We start from the raw sequence: 21,058 nt of genomic DNA on the forward strand, positions 1-21,058 counted from the left end.
AGAGAAAATTTCACTTTATTGTATTCACAATGGGGTCTACATATTTTAGAAACAGGAAATAGTTTGTCAAAATTTATATATTCCTAATAGATAACTAACTTGCTTTGAAAGGAAGCTGAAGTAAGGCCTGGAGACACAATGGAAAACAAGACAAAAATAAAACATTTAAGCACAACAAACAAAGAGTTGTTATTTGTTTGTTTTAATGTGGATTTTTCTACATATGGAAAATCTAAACTATTACATTTATTTATTTATTGACTATTAGAATTCACTTGGGGTCTAATGAATTTTGACTAAAATTTGTCCTGGGATGTCTGTTCCTTAGTGGAAGACTGAATGAATCCCATAGAGCAAAATCTGGGATCTGATTAAATCTTTTTACTAAATACTTTGGGTTGAACTGATGTTTATTATATGTGTCAATCCATCTTGAAAAAAGATTGTGGAGGTTTCTCACCTTTTATAACAACATAAGTGTTAACAGCTTGTGCTTGTGAACATGTATAATTTATTATCAAAAATAAAAACAAGATCTATGCTGATAGTCATATCACACATGAAATTATGACACATGGTATTATACACCCCCCAGTTGCAATTGGTCTTTCTTAACTTCCTTATAATTTATTATCCTTAATATCAAAAGTGAAGCCTTTTCAATATCTTCAACCCATCACTTTCAAGGTCATCTTTATTCCTTTTCTAGTATTACCAACAAGCACTTTTCCTTTTTCTATATGTTGTATTGAAATTTCATTATCCTATAATTAAGTCAAGTTTGAAAAATGAAGTCAGTAGTTCTGGTCAAATGCATAGTATCTAGAAAGGCATGACATTATTACTCATTGATTTCCATGATAAGAAAATTTATATACATGTTATTGATCAAATTATTTTAATTGTGTTTCTCATGGGGGGAAAGAACAAAGATGAAAAAAACACTCTAGTCTAAAGCAGTATTCTTTAGGTTTTTTTTTTAAATGATACCTTTTGTAAAATAACTTTGGAAGAACTCTACCCATTTCAATTGACAGCTCAGTTGCAAAGCATGTAATTTTTGGCACATTTTAAATGTTGACATTTGAAACTATACCTGATGTATCATTCTTTTAAATTTTCCCAATGAAATATAAATACATGAAGAGTTTCATATCCTACCACATTTATGAAAAATAAGTGAATGTGCTTGCTCTTCTTAACATTTGGAAATTATACTTTCTTTCTCTTTATGGAATCATATTCTTCTTTACTATTCACCCTTTTCATACAGAATTTTATTCTACTGAAATATATTTTTATATTAAGAGTTATTTTAGATTATCCCTTGAAAAAAGTGAGGAAAACTAATGATGCACAAAAAGAAGGGATTAAAGAACAGGTGTAACCAGAAAGAAAAAGGTAGAGAGAGGTCATTAGGTGAGCAGGTGACTTTTTTTTTTTTTTTTTTTTTTAGTATCAGGGATTGAATCCAGTGGGGCTTGACCACTGAGCAACATCTCTAGCCCTTTTTTACATATTATTTAGAGTCTTGCTGAATTGTTTCCTGGCTAAATTGCTGAGACTGGCTTTGAATTCATGATCTTCCTGCCTCAGCCTCCAGAGCCACTGGGATTGCCACAGGGTACAGGGAGCAGGTGACATTTTAAAATCTGTGCTGTGATGTCTATGATTTCTTTGCAGTTGTTTGCATTGCTACTATGTAAACCTCTTCTAATCTCTCATGAAAATCTTCCCCCTGCTTAAAAACTTATATGTAAAAAAACATGAACATAGATAAAAATTTTAGTTTAAAATTTCATGCTCAGTGGCTATAAATTAATATTTTATAACATTCTTCCAGACTGCATTATCATTATAATTTTATTAGAATTAATAATTATGATGATATTGATAATAACTGTAGGGATCACTTTTGGAAGACTTACTAAATTTAAAGCACTAATCTAAGCATTAACTACTTATACCTCGACTTTATCTTTCTATCAACATACAGAGTAGCCACCAAAATCTAGAAATGAAAAGGCAAATGATATTATGTAATAATACATTAAAAAGTAATATTAAACTTTCTAAACATATGAGGTAGTTACTGTGATTATACAAGTTTTACCTTTGAGGAAACTGAGGCAGTCAATTTGTTAACTTAACCAAAAAGTTAATAAAGTGACTAAAAAGTTGTCAATTCAGAAGTAAGTGAGGCAGGTTTTTTAAGAGACTACGCTCCAGAAGAAAACATAATAAATTTGTTATAGATTTTAATACATAATTTGCTTAAATAGAAGTAAATTTTATTAACAGTACATTCCTTAAAAGTCTACTAGAAGATCCAGAAGAGTTTAGAGGAGTTCATATCCATAGAGGCTTCTTTAACTTAGCTATTTTCTCACAAAAATATGGATGTAGAAATCAAAGGACAGGATAAAATGTGAAATGTGCCATTACATTATAGAGATAAAGCCAAAGTGAACAGAAAGAACTAGAATTACGGAGGGCCTTAGAAATTATTTAAGACAACCTTGGATTTATGTTTCTAGATTTAGATGGATCTTAATGTGCAGAAGTAGCAACCAAACTCCACTCTATTTATGTGACAGGCTAAGGTCAAAGGCTTAGTTAGAAGAAAGATGTGATATAAACCAGGCCAATTCTCAGAGGCTGTTCTTTACATTGCTTACCAGGGTGCTCCAGGTCCCTTCTTTCCCTGACCCTTTCACCAGAGTATATATATAGCTGCCAGCTCATTGACAGCCTGAGGTGTTGTATGCTATGGCTTTTGACTGGACTCAAACCAACCTACTCATAGGAGTCCCCTTTAAGAAAAAGAGTACAAAATCACACAAAGAACCTTAAGTGCAGGGTTTCAGGAAGGTATTATTTAAGTCAAAGGCCTCTGCCTTTTTTTCTTCTTTTTTTTTTCATATATTTACCTTAGTTTACTTCCCACTGTTCTAATCGGACTGACCCACACCTGATTCTCTGAAATATCCATATTGTTTTCTGGGATAACTTTCATTTTGCCCTGTTGTGAAAGTCTTGCCCAACCTTTAAGAACCAGGCACTTCTCGTACCACAATACAGAGCCCTTTCAAAGAAAATATATAATTCTTTTAGTCATAAAATAAAATTTTATAAATAAAGAGATATTTGTAGCTATGCATGCCAAACTAAAATTTATTATAAAGATGCTAATTATGCTCAAAATAGTCTACAAATAAATTCAAAGTAATAAATAATTTTCAAGTCAACTGAACAAATAACAAATTAAGTGCAGAATCCAAATAATTTTGTTAATGTAAATTAGCAAATATAATTATTTAATTCAATTTCAAGACATTAATACTGGAAAGGATAAACTATTTAAAAACAAGAGGATTGATATAACTTTTCAGTTCTGGGGAAATTTATATCTGAAATTCAACTTAAATTGAATTAAGATTTAAATCTGAAAATGAACTCTCAAATATTAGATATTTATTAGAAAGATAATATCCTTACTCTCTTGAAATTAGAAAGAGTTTTCAGTATGACTAGTAAGCTCAGTGAAAATCCTGAGAATGTCAAAGACATGTCATTTTTTTCCTCTTTCCCATTTCTTATCCATCTATCAAATTTTAGAGTGTGTTAAGTGATTATGTAAATAAAGCATTATAAAAATACTTGAAGCTAGAGGGATGGAAATATTAAAAATCACATTATTTATCAGAACTTCAAATGATATTTTGTTTCCAGCTCAAATCTTTAGGTCAGATATTCCAAATGCTCCAACCAGAAATGTATAGTAGAATTTCCTCATTTTATAAACTTAGAGATTAGGAGTTCAGGAAGACTCAGTGAATTGCCATATATTCCATAACCATGGTAGATGAGCTTAAGAACAGGAGTCCTGACTCTAGTCTCAGTTCTATGCCTCTTTGCAATGGCAAACTAATCCTGCTTCTCAGTTATATTTTTAATCTTTGTCAGGATGATTTTCCCAACCTCCTCCTAGTTGGAATTTAGATTCACTTACATTTTAAATTGCAGTCATTAGAAATAAAAGAGAATTATGATGTCACCAATTCACTTCTCACAAAAAAAAATCTTATCAAAGCTCTGAAAATCTTATGAGAGAAGATAATAAAGGGAAAGCAGTTAAAATATGCACCTTTTATTTTTAAGCCACTTCCAATGCATTTCTTTTAAAATGACCAAATATAGGTTACAATTATACATTGGAAAGATATTCTAAAATTATTGTATAATCATCTTAATTTGCACATGAAGAAATGAGTGGTTCATACAGTGGGAGGTCAAAATCAGCTCTTCCTAGTAAATGAATTTTCTTCCATTATAAGCTCTTTCCTACATATCTTCATTAAGCAAAATGGGGACCTTATAAAATTTGATTTGGCACCACATCACATAAAAAAGTTCAGGAAGCAAAATCTATCTGTCAGATATAAGTAGGCATTTTGAGTACTCAAACCTTGCACTAAGGAACAGTGAGTCATGTGAAATGTAATGTACAAAGGAAGCTGACACATAAAAGGATAGAACAACAGTGATGAGTTCCCAAAGACACGCTGTGGGACAAAGAACAATTACACACAGTCTATTTTTGGGTCTAAACAGTATAACTTAGGAATTGAAAAATCACAGCTTAAATCCAGAAAAGAAGAATTATGTCATATGGCTTTGAATTTAAGATAATTTAGTAGTCCTTATTTTCATTAATGTTATTATAATTTATCAGGACAATAAGCTATTGACTTGTTAAACACTTCCCAGTCTAAAAATAAATTTGGACAGGAAATCTACTTTAATTTTGTAAGGAATAGGGCAATGAGGTGTAATAAAAACTGCACAATTAATAAAATGCCGAAGGATGACATATCTGTCTGCAACAGCAGTCTAATGCCCTCAAGCCTGTAGTTCATGCCAAGGACTGAAATTGAGACTGCTTCGCCAGGGAAAATTAAAATAGTAAATAGTAAAATGTAGTAAAATAGTAAAATGTAGTAAAATGTAGCTTAAATGAATAACTAGCTCTATTATCTTATAATACTGAATATAATTTTCTCCCTCTTTATATATACATATATGTATGCATATAGTTTTATTTATAAATTATATATATAATGCATATTCATGATGTATGTGGCTAATACTACTCATTACTAGTAATACTAAATCTGGTAGGATACATTCAAATTAATTTAAGACTCTAAGTCATCTGACCAAAGGAACAAGAACATGGAGTTAATTCTACTCTCCAATGTCCCAAGAAAACTATTTTGAAAGTTGACAGATCTTCATAATTTCATCTTTATCAGTGTTTTGTTGGATTGCTTTTCAAATTATCCTTTTATTCAGAGGCTAACTATATGCCATTCTTTGAAATATTTCTTACTGTTCCTAAGATGTTCTTAATATCCTTAACTTTATTGGAAATCTGCAAATTATTTTCATTAGTCATGAGTATTCTTTGGAATGTATGCAATACCTGAAAGTAGGGCCATCCAAACTTTTGAGAGGTAGCAGCACAAGTAGTTGGTGTATCATCGTAGGGCCCTGGATGACAAGAGAACATGCCTGTGAATTTGGTGATATCACTAGTAGACAGGGAATTTTTACAGAATACAACTTAAGGGTATACCCAGTATGTTTCTTTGTTAAAACCATAAACATATATTTTAAATGCTGCATTTGAATGGAAACTTAGGATGAGATATATAAGGAATATTTAAGTGACCATTAAGTTATAAGAAATTATAAACTTTATTCTTGGCATCTTATCTCTTAAGAATGACAACTCTAAGGGGCACAAATATGAGGGCATATGTTTCCCCTTCAAGATCTTGGAAGAAGTAGAATCTATGTACAAATGGTTCTAGTCTATAGGCTAGGGATAGAGCAGTTCCTGCCCTCATAGAACTTGTGATATAAGGAGAAAATAAATAAGAAACGAATATATAAAGGTCCAGTGGTACTAAGTGCTATGAAGAAACATAAAGTAGGCTAAGGGAGTATAGGGAGACCAGTGTGATGGTGGTATACTAGACAGAATGGTCATGGAAAGCTTTTCTGAAGAGGCTGCATTTGTGTAATGACTGAAAATAAGGGAGCCGGCCAGGAAATGTTCAGAGAAGGGCTGTTCCTAGAAGGGATGACTTGGCCAGTAGTTGTGAGGCAGGAGGTACTTGGAGGAAGGGTTCACATGGTTTGAGTGGACTAATGAAAGCAAAGCATGGTTAGAGACCTGGTCCAAGAAGGAATTAGAGGGTAGATAGTGTCAGAAATAAGCTTTAACTTTCCTTACACATAGGGTGTGAGCAACAAGTTAAATTCATCCATTGGTAAACAAAGACTGACTTTATATAAGTGTCTTTTGTTTACATCTTTTGAGACTCAAACTATTATTAAAAACAAAGTATTGCTATAAATTAGTTTACCTTGCTTTACAGTTAAAAAGGTATTTGGACTTATACAACTTAAAAAATGACAAGCTGTGACTTATAAATTATTTATCTCAATTAACTTATATTGTGATTTGATCTTTCATTGACTTGACCCTTGTGTTGCTACACCTAAGATTAATCTGTGCTATTGTCAGGGATTTCTATAAAGTCAAAAGGAACATTTATGTGAACACTCCAAAATATTAAGAAACATTATTAAAAACAGCTTCTGCAATAAAATAGTTTAAGAACCAAAATCATTTTATTTACTTTGTAAGTTCTATACTTTACACATTTTAATAATTTATTATGTATGATTATAAACAAATATATGCTGTAATTAGGATCACAATCTGGTCTTATTGAAGAGATGTATTTGCAAATTAACATAAACATAATATATTTAGAAGCTGTGTTATCTAAAAGCTTTTTTGGGATAAAATAAAAACCCTTGTCAGTCTCAGACTTTATTGGCATACATATGGAATTTGGTGGGTTCAAAGTTGAAGTTTATTTTAAGTATTTTCCCAACTTTGAAATGCCTCTAGAAATAGAAATTGACCAAAGGACAATTTGTTTTCTGTGCAGCTCAAAGATTTTATTTTTCATCCCAGACAAAAATGCTGTGAAAGAATTTTTCCTACCCTTTTTTTTTTTGGACGTATAAATGGTCACTTCTGATTATCAGCAAATTTATTGAAGAATTAATTTTGGTCAATAACTGTGTTGCATGTATGAACAAACTATAGCCTATGTGTTAGCATGTATTAATGCTTTTTTTCCAAAAATATCAGTATCTACAGTAACAAACTATATAAAAAAAAAGAGATTGATACCCTATAAGAGAGCTTATAAAGAAACATCATTAAAACTGCAATGAAAATGATAAATATAACTATGGAAAACATGAAAGAGTTAATTTTTTTCAAGTAGTATGCTTGACTAAAGTGATTGGATAATATAAGTACAATCAACGAAATCCTGGGAATACAGAAAAGAATACAGCAAAAAATAATAATTATAATAATAAAGCTTCTTCATGTAATGTTTCCATAGTGAAGCACAATAATTAAGCCAAAAGAAAAAATACATACCCAAGTATATTTATTGAGGAAATCAAAACCTTGAAGAAATACATTGGCTAAATTCAGCTAATAGCTAGAAATGTGGTTAAGTAGTTTCCAAAATGAAGAATTATGTGAAAGATAAGCTCCAATGTCTTCTATAATGTTTTGATATATAAGAAATAATTTTATAACAGGAAGAAGAGAGATACAGTCAAGTACAGGAGATCTGTAAGCTCCATAAATTCTTTTAAGTACTTTTTAAAGTGATACACACACACACACACACACACACACACACACACGGAATTATTCACTTTCTTCTTCTGTTTACTTTTTAAAGGAGATTTTGATAGATGTTTGATGAGTTTATTGAAAAACGGGAAATGGAAAGTTAGAGCTATAATTTTAGGCGTTATCCATCTTTATCCATCTGTGTTCTTGTTCATGATGAGAAACCCATTCATTTATTCCCAGTTTTCAAAACAATAAAACATATTCTTTCCCTTCCCTGTACAACAAAAAATAGATCATCCTTTTCTTGAATAATTATAAGCAAAAAGTGGTTTGACCACAATTACAGTCCAAGTCATTACTACTCAATTAGAAACAAATGTTTTATTTTGGAGGAAAATTTTAATTCATTTTACATACAAAATCACTGCAATTCATAATCAGGGAAATGCAAATTAAAACCACAATGAGATACTATATTATGTCCACCAGACTGACAAAAATTAGAAAATTTGACAATATTACACAACATTGGAAAGGATATGCTGCAATGGAAACCTCACGAACTGTTCGTGGGAAGATAAATTGGTCCAAGCACAATGGAAAGCTGGGATCCTGAAATCCCTCTCATAAATATATTCCCTAAAGAAATTCAAGAAACCTGAATAATTGGAGATATGTAGAAAATATGTTTGTGGCTTCCTTGTTTCTGATAGCCAAATGGCATAAGCAATCCAAATGTCCCTCAGCAGGACAAAGGACAATTACAGTCCAATACATTCATACAAGGAAACACAGCAACAGTGTGAAGAGAAGAACTATAGCTGCACATTTTGACAATGATATGTCTCAAAAACATAAAGCTGAATGAAAGAAGAAAAGCCCCAAAGAATATATTCCTGATGGTTTCACTTTCATAAAAGTAACAATAAAAAATAGTAAAGCTAATATATTGTTTAGAGACACATATATATGTGGTAAAGCCATAAAATAAAGCAAGGTAATAACTTCAGGTTAATGGTTTACTTCTCTGTATGGATGTGTGAGTCTATCAGAGAAGAATATGATGTACAAGCTGGGTTCTACTCAAACAGAGGTTTAAAGAGTGCATATATGCTGCATACATATTTCATATATAAGAACTGTAAAAAATAGAACCAATTTATAGAAAAGTATACATAGTATGATTTCTTACTCTATAATCAAATATTGCTTTGAATCCATGAGTCAAAACATATGAAAATATAACATATTTGGGCAGGTTGGGGAATTTGGGTGGGAGAAGGAGCTGCCTCACACAATACTGATCCAATTCGAAAGTTTACTTCCTTTTATAAGAATATTAAAATTAGACCCCTTATATGATTTCAGAGATATTGCCACATGAAGAATTTGTATACTTAATATATGACAAATATGATTTAGGTTGGCAAATTCTATTTTATTTCAGGTTACTTTCCTAGTTAACATGGATGGAATTTTAGGACACCAATTGTGACAGACCCTTGAATCAAAGCATACGAGTGTGAATGTCTGTGTGTGTGTGTGTGTGTGTGTGTGTGTGTGTGTGTGTGTTTACTCCCAAGTCCAGTCAGAATGGCAAAGGTTTGACTTAAAGTTGTATTTTGTACCCTTAACAAGTTCCTGAGACTTTTAAATTGGAATAATTCAGACAGGAAAAGTATGCTCCCAAGTCACAAAACAAAGAGCAAGTGTTATAAATGTCTTGTTATTTATAGGTAGTTCAATAAGAATGAAGACTTAGTATTTAGTTGTTTTACCACAACATCACTGGATTTAAACACATGCCTTGTTCACTTGTTTGTTTTGTCATTGTGTGATTGAACTTAATGTCTTATTCTCACAATATACAGAGTTCAGTAAAGAGAAAACTGTTGTGGGGCTCCCATTAATTATTTGAGTGCTACCTTCATCTGTGTGCTCCAGAGTGATCTGCTTGATTTAGAATGAGGGATTTTCATTTTACCAAACAGCTCTAATCCTTTATATATGATAGAATTAATGTAGCTCAATTTCTGGGCTGACCATTGGAAACTGTTCTGAAAAACTAAGGCTTGTCAGTAGGTTAGAATCTATGACCCCTCCACTTAAAAGTAGAGTCATTATCTTGAGCAACTGGGTTCAATCTTTCGAACATGAAGGCAATGATTACCACCCAAGAGGTGATGCTTGCTTCTCATGACTTCTTAATAAACACTTCTCAGCTCTTGACCCAAGGAGTGACTCTTGGGATTAACACTCAACCCCATTTCCCAAACAAAAGAGCAGATGAAGTTTTTCATCCCAAATTTTAGAGTAAGCAGCTGAATGACTTTTAACACATCAACTAGAAATGGTATCCCTTAGAGTACTCCTTGGCCATGGTCATGTATTGAAGAATTGTGCCATCTTAAATGATCTGGTTCAGCACTGGAATTTTTTTTTTATTTCCTAACTACCCTGTTTTCCTTTCCTCTCTTCTCCTTTCTGCTTCTTTCTTCTCTTCTCTTCTCCTTTTCCCTTCCTTTTCTTCCCTTCCCCTCCTTTCCCTTATTTCTCCCCTCCCTCTCTCCCTTCCTTCTTTTTTTAATAGTAGGAATTGAGCCCAGGCATGGTTTACCACTGAGCAATATCCCCACTCCTTTTTATTTTTTACTTTGAGACAGGGTCCATTAAGTTGCTGAGGCTGGCCTCAAATTTGCAGTCCTATTTCAGCCTCCCTAGTTGTTTGGATTATAGGCATGTACACCACCATGCCTGGTTATTTCCTAACTATTCTAACAAAGAAAATATCTTATTTAAACCAGTTTTTCTTCTTGAGTAGACTTTTGTATCTTTTCCTCTCTCTCTTTTTTTCTGCTCAATCCCCTTTTCATTTCTTTTACTTCCACATTTCAGCCTCAACTTGGTTTTATATCAGTCTTTCGACACAGCAATAATTACTAAGTAAACTGTATTCTTACAATGAAAACTTTCTATCTTCGAGGTGAGAATTTTTTGAAACCTTATCAGTTTTCCTGGTTGGTGCTCCACTCTTAATATTTAACTTTAATTTCAATTTTCGTGTGAATCTCCAAGCCCTCTAACCCTTGCCATCTGCCAAAGACTCCATCACCACAGCTGCAACAAAATGTTGTGTTCTAGATGTATTTGAAGGGAGAAAGATGTAGGGTGTGTAAAACTTTCACATATTTGCTTAAAAGAGTGAGTAAAAATGTGATACATGTAAACAATTCTTTAGAAACATCTGAAGTTAAGAACAAGTTATAAGAAGGAACTAATTAAAATGAGACTTATCAGAGAATTGCTAAAAATTTTTGTTGGCAAGATCATGAATTACAAATTAAATTAAGGTCCTATTTCATGGTAAAGTCTAGCTAGCCATGTTTCTATTCCTAGTACCGATTTCCTGGAATAGATACTTGACATAGTCATGGTGAGCCAACATATGGAAAAGCTGAAAGACCACTAAAACAAAACCATGCAAAGAGGAGGGAATTTAAGTAGTGAAAGTATTTAAAATTTATAGCAAAGTTTGTATACTTAATTTAGTATTAGACCATTATAATAGACTATGCAACCTACAAATAGTATTTTTTGGAGAAGACTCTTAAGAATATTTGCTTCCTGTGCTGAATCTTGATGAGAGGGAACAAATATTTGGCAATGCCTTTTTCTGAACAAGAATATTGGGAGCACCCATTTGTCACTGTAGGTACCAGTACTAGCTTGGGGGAGTGTGGAGAGGCTTTGAAAACTGAGAAATTAGAAATCTTTGCCCTCAAATTATAATGGTAAAGTAATTGACCTGAAAATTCTGTCAAGGATTTATTTACATGAAATTTATTTTTACAGTATTTTCTACCATTTCACCAAATCCACTACAATTAGAAATTGTTGTTCTTCTTTTAAAATTATAATTAGACCCAAGTTTATTTTTTATTATTATTTTCTATTTTAAGCTACTTGGGACAAAGATTATGTGCCGTATGATACTAGATTGTTTTGTTACATGCATACGTGTAGGCACCTCTACAGGATTTTAGGATATATTAGTGAAAAAAATAACAAAAACAAACAGAAATTCTTGCACACCAGAAACAAATTGTGTAGACTAATTTTTAAAACAAATACATCTTTTTTTAGGATACTATTTTCTTTGTTTTGCAATCATAACTTTATCACAAATATATTATTTGATATTGATAAATGAATGATTGAAATTGTTTTAATAGAAAACAATAAAGTTAGCTCTTTGATTCTCAAAAACAAAAATGGGGAATCTAAATTGCTAAAGATGGCTATTGTGATAAGTTGTGAGTTGTGTCAATTCACAAAATATATCTTTTGGAAGTTCATTGTAAGAATCTCGAACAAGTCATGATTATATTAAGTCACAAATATATATGATTAATTTATAAATTAGTCCTTAGGCTTGAAGTTTCAAAACTTACAAAATTACACGATGGTGAAAGGCCACTAACAGCTACTTTTTAAGAATTATTTTCAAATATTTAGTGATCAAATATGCATTTTTTAATTAAATAGAGTGTGTATTCTACCATATATGCATTTTAAACAATTTACTTTCTTTCAACTTTAGTCTTTTTTTTTCCTTTTATAGATTCTCTGTGCTACTGTCCACTAGGCAGTTAGTTATGGAGCATGGCTTTTGTTGGGAGGCAACAGTTGGCAAGATTTCCAGTTTCAATAAGAAATTCTGCCAGTTCCAGCCACTGTTGGCCGTTTGTGGAAAGGCTTCAACGTTTTGTGTTAAAATACTGAGCAACATTCCCATTTGTACTATTTAGAAAAGTCACTCTTACAAAGACAGTGAAGGGCTAAATATTAGGTTGACCTAAAAATTATAAAATGGTCATTTGTTTGTGATTATTTTAAATTTGGAAATATGCAATGATTCTAGTACCTACCTATAGGATTGCACCTGCAGCATCTATTGTGTGCTGCATAAAAAATTATACAAAGCAAATATCCAGGTATCTATGAAGTAGAGACTGCTATAAGAAATACCAACTCATCCATTTCATTATTTATTAAGCAAAGTTTAAGCACCTATTATGTACAGGCACTTATACCAATGCTTGAAATACAGTAAGAAAAAACAGGTGGAAATCTTTATACCTGTAGAGCTTACATGTTAGTGGAATGGACAGAAAAATAAGCAATTATATAACAAATATGTACATTGTAGTAAGTGGTTTGCAGCAAAGTGCTTATCTTTATAAAAAGAATTTAGAGCAAACTAAAATCCATGAAGAGGACAAGAGGATTCTGGCAGGGCCAGTGTAGGCTGATTTTAAATACTGGGTAGTGTAAGCCCCATAGAAATGGTTATGTCTTAGCAACACTGTGAGGGGGTGGAGGAGTTAAGCATGTTGATATCTACGAGGAGAATATTTTGTGCTCCACCCAAAGAAACCACTTTTAGATAATAAACTTACCTTCCTTTAAATTTGTGCCAATTCATATCAGAAGTTCTAGCAAGAAGGAAATTTGTCTAGAACTGAGGAACTTAACAAGAGGAAGAAGAAACCCTAATATTTGTAATCTAGGAAGTACAGGCCCCATGAATAAGGAAGATTAGGATTTTTTTCTTATTCAAATGCTATGATGGTGCATGTGAGATGAATATTTTATTATTTTATATTTGGAAATATGCAATGATTCTAGCACCTACAGGATTGCACCTGCAGCATATATTGTGTGCTGCATACAAAATAATATAATGCAAATATTCAGCTGTCTATGAAGTAGAGACTGCTATAAAGAAATACCTAGAAATATTACAGAACGGGCAGCAGTATAAACTTGGAAATATAATTAGCTACTTCATTCACATTAGTACTCTCTCATTGACATCTGTTGTACACTTAAAAAAAAAAAACTTTTGTTATACTCTTTATGTGAGGCAATACACAATGATCTTTGTTGCTTATTGAAAATTTATTTTATTCCAAATAATTTTCACAATTGGAATTGATACATTGTGATAGAGGTCCAGCTAGGAAAGTTTGTATATTATATTTAAGGACTGTTTATCTTCCATAGTTATATCATTATGTAATTATTTCTAAAAAGAAAATATAGATGAGGATGGAGGACAATACTTAAAGTCTTTATTATTTGGGGTAATTAGAACTGAGTGTTGTCCAAATGTAAAGAGCTCACATCTTTTATTCCATTTTAAAGCACATGCCATTTCAAGACTTATGTCAAAGTCAGACTCAATAAAACATTTTGAGGACACATTGACCTGGAATCTACTATTTTTAATTAAGAGTCTATTAAATATGTTTTTTAAAACACACCTAGATCTCTAGCTTCAGCAGCTGCATGTAGCATCAAAGGTATTGAACATGGGTTCCTTCATAGTATTGGAGTTGAGACCATTGAGAACTCAGTGAATAAACTTAGCTTTCAAGGTTTGTCTGAAAAAATATCCACTTTTTGGATGTTTTTAAAGGATACTTGTGTTATATCAAAACTCAAATATAAATTCCTTGTTAATTTTGATACATTAATTTTGAACCAAATAGGCTGGATAGAATCTGGTTTGTTAAATATGACTATATCAATTTAATGATAAGGAATTATTAATTATGAAAACAAAATAGGTGTGTTTACAAAGTGATTTTCTTAGGAATAAAACTGTGACTAGGTGGTCTAGCTTCATCAATTTGAAAAGGAAGGCCTTCAAAGGAGATATGATCAAATATTAAGGTCTATATATCCAAACTGCTTTGAAATCTTCAAAATAGATTTCTCAATATATTTCATTTTTAATTAATTCAATTCCTAACAACAGCTATGTTTCTTAAGTTTATAACTGCCCAAAGCATTTGCCAGACTATGTTCCATGTTTTTGGTTTAAAAGTTATTAGAAGAGACTGTCTTTTTGATCATCAAGTTAATATATGTTTATATTTAATGGACTGATTCCATCCACCCTACATCCTTCAAAATAAATATACCAAGATTAACAGAGTTTATGAGCATGGGTCTCAGTTTCACAAGCATTTGTGATGTTCCAGGCCGTGAGCTGGTGGTGAGGTAATCAGGACCACCCTCTGCTCTGGAGGACATCACCTCCCTCCACCATGCACACAAAGAACACAGATCCAAGTAGGAACTCAGTCCATGCTGCGGTTGCCACTCTACTTTTTCATCTTGTCATAAAGTCAGTAGCCATTGTATTAAATAGAGTGTTTTCTGAAGTGTCAACACTTGGTAAATCAGTTATTTTCTCTCCTTAATATTTTGAACAATCATCTAAGAACCTTCTGAAATAAAAAGCAATACAATGATGCCTACTTGGCTCACAGTTACATGTGCCTTGGTTATGATATTCTGAAATATCTTCTTCTCTATTGCTTCTAACATAACTCTGATCTTCCATACTTTAACAAAGATGATTTCCTTGAATTTGAACCCATGGTATGTTATGCTGTTTAATCCTAACATCTTTGAATAGAAATAAATGCATGTAGGTATTCTCTGGCAGTATTAAATTGTAACAGGAATAGAAATGACAATGATGACAGATATTACTTTGGTTAAAGGAAGAGTAATTCTGAAAAAGCCCTATATGGGTGACATAAAGGAAAACATATGGATCCATCAAAAAGGGAGATCCCATAAAACTCATGCAACTATTCACAAAATGTGAGTCTCTCTGAATGTAATTAGTGTGATATTTCTTGAGAAAGAATTTGTAGCTTAATTACAATCCCAAAGTGAATCAAATTCATAGATATTCAAAAACAAATACTTAAGAGTAGATTGTCTTCCAAACCTGTGTTATTCTATTGCACAGGTAGTTTTTCTTTACATTTTTGAAGAGTAATAAGTAAGAAAATATGTGTTTACCACTAGGCAGTAGTAGTAAGAAGTAAAAAGTCTCTTTAATATAGACACTTTTACAAAAGAGGAGGGGGAGAAAGAGGAGGAAAGGGGGGAGGAGGAAGAGGAGAGGGAGGAGGAGGGAGGAAAAGGAGGAGGAAAAGGGGGAGGGGGAGGGGGGAGAGGAGGAGGAGGAGGAGGAGGAGGAGGAGAAGGGGGAGGAGAAGAAGGGGAAGGAGGAGAAGGAGAAGGAGGGGGAAGAGGAGGAGGAGGAGGAGAAGGAGGGGGAGAGGAGGAGGAGGAGGAAAAGGGGAGGAAAGAAAGAAGAGAAAAAGAAAAATCCAAGAAAAACTTGGAACTCTAAAAATTGAGTTTATTGGATCATTCCAAAGTTTTTATTTTGAGCTTCCACAGCTGTTATAGTAGTCACAACATAAATGTCCTGTCAGTCTTCTAAATTCACATGTTACATACTATTTAGTACAAAATTCAAATAAGTAACAAATAAAATTTATTCTTCCATTTTGTTTTACCAAAGATTACATTTGGTGAATCAGTATTGGTATTTGACTTCATATAACATCAGTAATAAGAGGCCAAATAATAGAAAATAGACAACAGTTGGCCAAAATGTTTAGAATTTAGAGTTAGTAGGCTATGTTAAAACCAGAGTTTTGCCTGCGAGGCTTGACTTTGGGCATGCAATTCATTGGGTTTCATGCATACAAATAGAAAAAACAATTTCTGCATAATATATCATCTACCATTGTTAACATGAAGGTATTTTCTAAATGTTTAATTTCTGTACAAATAGAAATCAGCAGCATCAGTTTTATCATGCATTGGCATATTTTATATTATAACAAAAGGATGACCATTCTGAATCTATAGTTATACACCACACTTGTTTTTACTCTTTTTCTTATGAGTAGATTGTATTCTAATTGTCTGTATGTTGGTTTTGGTGAATAAACTTTTGCATAGAAAAACATTTACATGCCCAGTATTATTCACAAAAGTTTTAGGATGACTGCTAAAATTTATTGATATCTACTAATTGCTAAATGCTCTGCTAAACATGTTTCATGTATGGTTTCACATATTACATATGAAATATTATAAAGCAGTATGATTATTACATTTATAGATGTGAAATGGAGCTATTAGGTGGTGAATTCAGGGTTCAAATTTGAGTGAGCTAAACCAAAGACCAGTAGGCTATACTTTTGTAAACAACATGTACCTGAGTTTCTAAAACATACATGTAAGCTTTTCTTTCCTTAGCTAACTAAGTATATTGGCATATTTTTAGAAAAGATTTGCCCCCCCCCAAAAAAAATCATTGAGATAAATTTTTAAGAGACATGCATATTTATTTATAAAATATTAATCATGTTACTCTAATATTAGGTTTCCACTAATTAAGTTAAACTATTTTGCCTCTCATAATGAAAAAAAATCTAAAAAATTATGAAAAAAATATATAGTTTTGAATTGATGATACTTTTTAATCCTCATTTCCTATTAAAGACAATATATTCTTTTATGGAACTTACGAAAGTACCCTCAAAATGGAAGTAAAATTGAGATTTATATGCAACATATCTCCATAACAATTGGTTTTAGGTAGATTAATGAACATGGATTCAAATTAGGACTCATTTGTGAACGTTTTGAAATCAATACTTGGATAAGACATTTATGTAAGCTTGAATTGATAAGACCAAAGTTAAGTGTTCAAGAATGGACTATTGATCCTCCATTTGATTAAGAAGGAGAACACTCTTGTAAAAACTCATTCAGTTGCCATATTACCACATCACTAATCTTTAAAATGATACACACAGAAGTCACTGTAATTTATTTGAGAAATACAACTGAGCTCAGATTAACTTCAACATGAATAGATACATGACTACAAGTTTGTTTAAAAGTTTATACCATATAAAGACTTTTTTTAAATGGGAATAAGGTTGCTCTGAAAACTGGACTCTATCCAACAATCTTAATAAAATAAGAACTTACAAACTTACTATATCATAGAAGTTATTTATTATTTATTTTTGCTTATGTTGGGTTGAGATTTTTGTCCTTTTAATTGATAAAAAGATATAAGAGGAATATATTTAATTAAAATCATGAAAATCTAAGCTAGCCAATCCCTAAAAAACAAATGCCGAATGTCTTCTTTGATATAAGGAGAGTAACTAAGAACAGAGTAGGGAAGAAGAGCATGAGAAGATGACTAACATTAAACAGGGGTGAGAGGTGGGAGGGACAGGGAGAGAGAAGGGAAATTGCTTGGAAATGGAAGGAGACCCTTAGGGTTATACAAAATTACATACAAGAGGAAGTGAGGGGAAAGGGAAAAATAATACAAGGGGGAGAAATGAATTACAGTAGGGGGGTAGAGAGAGAAGAGGGGAGGGGAGGGGAGGGGAGGGGGGATAGTAGACGATAGGAAAGGCAGCAGAATACAACAGACATGAGTATGTCAATATGTAAATCAGTGGAAGTGTAACTGATGTGACTCTGCAATCTGTATACGGGGTAAAAATGGGAGTTCATAACCCACTTGAATCAAAGTGTGAAATATGATATATCAAGAACTATGTAATGTTTTGAACAACCAATAAAAAAAATCATGAAAATCTAAAAGGATAAAGCTTGTTTACATTTTTAAAATAAATTCATTATTTTGACCCTTTTTGCCAACAATAATATATTAGCATGTTAGTTTTGTACAAAACCTTTTGTTAAGAAACTAATTGAAGAAAAGTACAGAAGATATATGTACTAGGAAATATTTATGACTTATAACCTGATAGTAATTCTATCTAGCAACCTAGGAAATATATCCTTACTCAGTTCACAGTCAGAAATAATATTTTATTTTTAATAGAAAGGAGTAAGATTTGGCAGTCTTTAAAATTAAATACATTTCTTCTTTTTCAATAAGACAGATTAGTAAATTAAAATAAATTAATAATTTTAAGATTATTCAAATATGAAAAATTCAGAGATTATTTGATCTAAACTGGTTTAACAAAAAATTATAATCCTAATTAGATGTGAAAAAATTATAAATTTACTAAGAACTTTTTTGTTTAAATTGGAATTACTAGGGACATAAAAATATATTTCTTATTCGTTAAATGAGTTTTATTGATTCAATTATCACATATCTTGTCTATATGTTCTTTTTACCTATATCATGCTTGCATCACATTTATATCCCAAATTTTTACTATTAGTTGTATTCTACCTGTTATCTTTTCAATTTTATGCTAAAATTATATATCTCCAAAATTATATACCAATTTAAAAGTAGATAAACTAAAATTATGGTGTGAAAACTACTTAGATATCTGTGAGTTGCATAACTCTTCTTGATGAAATAATTTTGGTGGAATGGCGTCCATGTGAGTAAATGGGAAAGAACTAAGGTATCTGGTTCATATGCCAAACTTAACTTCTATTTCTTGTAAATTTTTATTTCTATACAACTGCATCAGAAAGTTTTCATATATTAAATGACAAGATTTCTTGACATAATTCAATAATATTGCATAGTACAAATACTTTGGTAAAAAATATGTTTCTAAAAAATTACAGTTTGCATTTCACTCACAGACTTCAAAACCAGACACAGAGAATGGTTTTAAATAACTGTGTATCATTTGCTCATCTTATTAAGTGTATCGCTCACATTCTGATTAAGTCAAGAAATAAGACTTACCACGAACTTGATTTTCTGAGTATTTTTCATTAAAACTGTTGTAATAATATGGTTATGTTTGTCGGTCTAAAGCATCTTTAATTCTAAACAAAGATAAGAAAAGCTAAAGACTACAAAAATGTGATTTGAATATATTTATATTCTTAAAAGTTGACATCACAGTCATTACATTTTTAAAAGCAGAATTATTTTTTCCAAGAACCATTCAAAGTCAAAAAGTATGACGTAAGTTTTGTTTAGTGAGTAACTATGTTGATCCTTTAAAATTATGTTAATTATCTGTAAAGGTCTGAAACAATGAACAAAAATTATTTCTATCAAAATTTAAACATAGATGTGAAATTGATAACAAATTATTGCTATGTGGGTTCCAAATATGATCTAAGTTAGAAGTATGGAATAATGTTGTTAACTAAAGTTCATTTTGTTTTGTATTATCTAATAAATTTTAAACACCAATATGAAGCATATAAAGTAATATGTTGTCTTAATAATATTTTTAAGTTTTTACTGACATTTATTTCCAATTTGCATTAAAATCATAGTACAGTATACACAGGTGCATGTAAATATTCTTATATGTTCTAAGATGTAGACTCTATTTAAACCCGAATATATTCTTTAGGAATCACCAGTGAGTAAAGCGCACATATCTTTGCCATTCATTTAAAATAATTTTTAGAAGTTCAGATCCAGTTATAATTTTTTCAGATTTTTCTGTTTTCTGCTTTCTTTCAAAGTAAAAGTATCTTGATAAATTGTAAAATAATGCTTTGGCATGTGATAAAATACATTAGAAAAAAAGACCTTGAAACAATAAGCAAAAGCATATCTCTTAAAAATAGGATTTTTAGGTTAAATCTATTTTAGCTCTCATTGTTATAGAATTTCTCAATTCTGTGTTTCATTTTACATATTTAAAACTAGTAGAAGACTTTATGTATTGATTTTATGACGCCATAGGAAAATACCATCTAGAAAAGTAAATTGACTTTATGGATAAAAACATGCACTAATACTCTGACATTCAATTTAAAAAAAAACAAACTTTATTATATGAAAATATGAATGCTTATTTCAAACTTCCAGTTATTTACTCAAATAATAAGTCTTTTCCTAATGACCCTCAATGTTCATTACATATGTTTTTCAACAATATTTTGGATAGCAAAGATTATGAATTATACTATTAGTAGAGATATGTATATTTGATTAAATTATGCAAGAACATTATGTCTTTTGGGTTAACAGTTAAATAATTATTAGAAAAGTTTGAGGAGTTACTTTATTGTAAAATATGGTATTAATGTAATACCACCTTTTAAGAACATAATCAGACTTAAAATAATGCTGTTTTAATTTTTGTTACTAATCACTAACATTGGGTTATTTCATGTGCTGTTTCCAGTTCTTTTTTTAATTATCTCAAGACTGAAAAATCATATTCTAAAAACACTTCTCCCATTTCTACACACGTGTCAGGGAACATTAAAGTAGAATTAAAGATTGAATAGAGGAGAGAAATCAGCCACAATACTTTTAGAAATCACAAATATAAAATTAATTAAAGATTCCATTATGTTAAAAAATCTGTGGGAAAATCAAGTAAAAAGTCACCAAGAAGTTAGTCAGGATGAATCCATTGTCTACTGTTACTGTGCCAGACTATGAGTGATTGAGCCCAGGATGCTTCCAGTGAAGGACAACTTGTGGAACATAAT

At 31.4% G+C, this 21,058-nt stretch overlaps 1 protein-coding gene across 4 annotated transcripts in view; it reads right to left on the bottom strand.

Moving 5' to 3' along the window:
* CALCRL (calcitonin receptor like receptor) overlaps nucleotides 1-21,058 on the bottom strand; it is a 101,025-nt gene that overhangs the window by 78,505 nt on the left and 1,462 nt on the right. For 2 of the 4 annotated variants that reach the window (XM_081260680.1, XM_081260678.1), the window contains exon 2: nucleotides 5,486-5,553. The exons of the other annotated variants lie outside the window; for them this stretch is intronic. The gene's annotated coding sequence lies outside the window, so the exon portion shown is untranslated. The remainder of the gene's footprint in view (nucleotides 1-5,485; nucleotides 5,554-21,058) is intronic. 4 annotated transcript variants of the gene reach the window in all.

Source organism: Spermophilus citellus, assembly GCF_964194105.1.
Source record: "Spermophilus citellus genome assembly, chromosome: 11".
In the NCBI taxonomy this organism is placed as follows: Eukaryota; Metazoa; Chordata; class Mammalia; order Rodentia; family Sciuridae; genus Spermophilus; species Spermophilus citellus.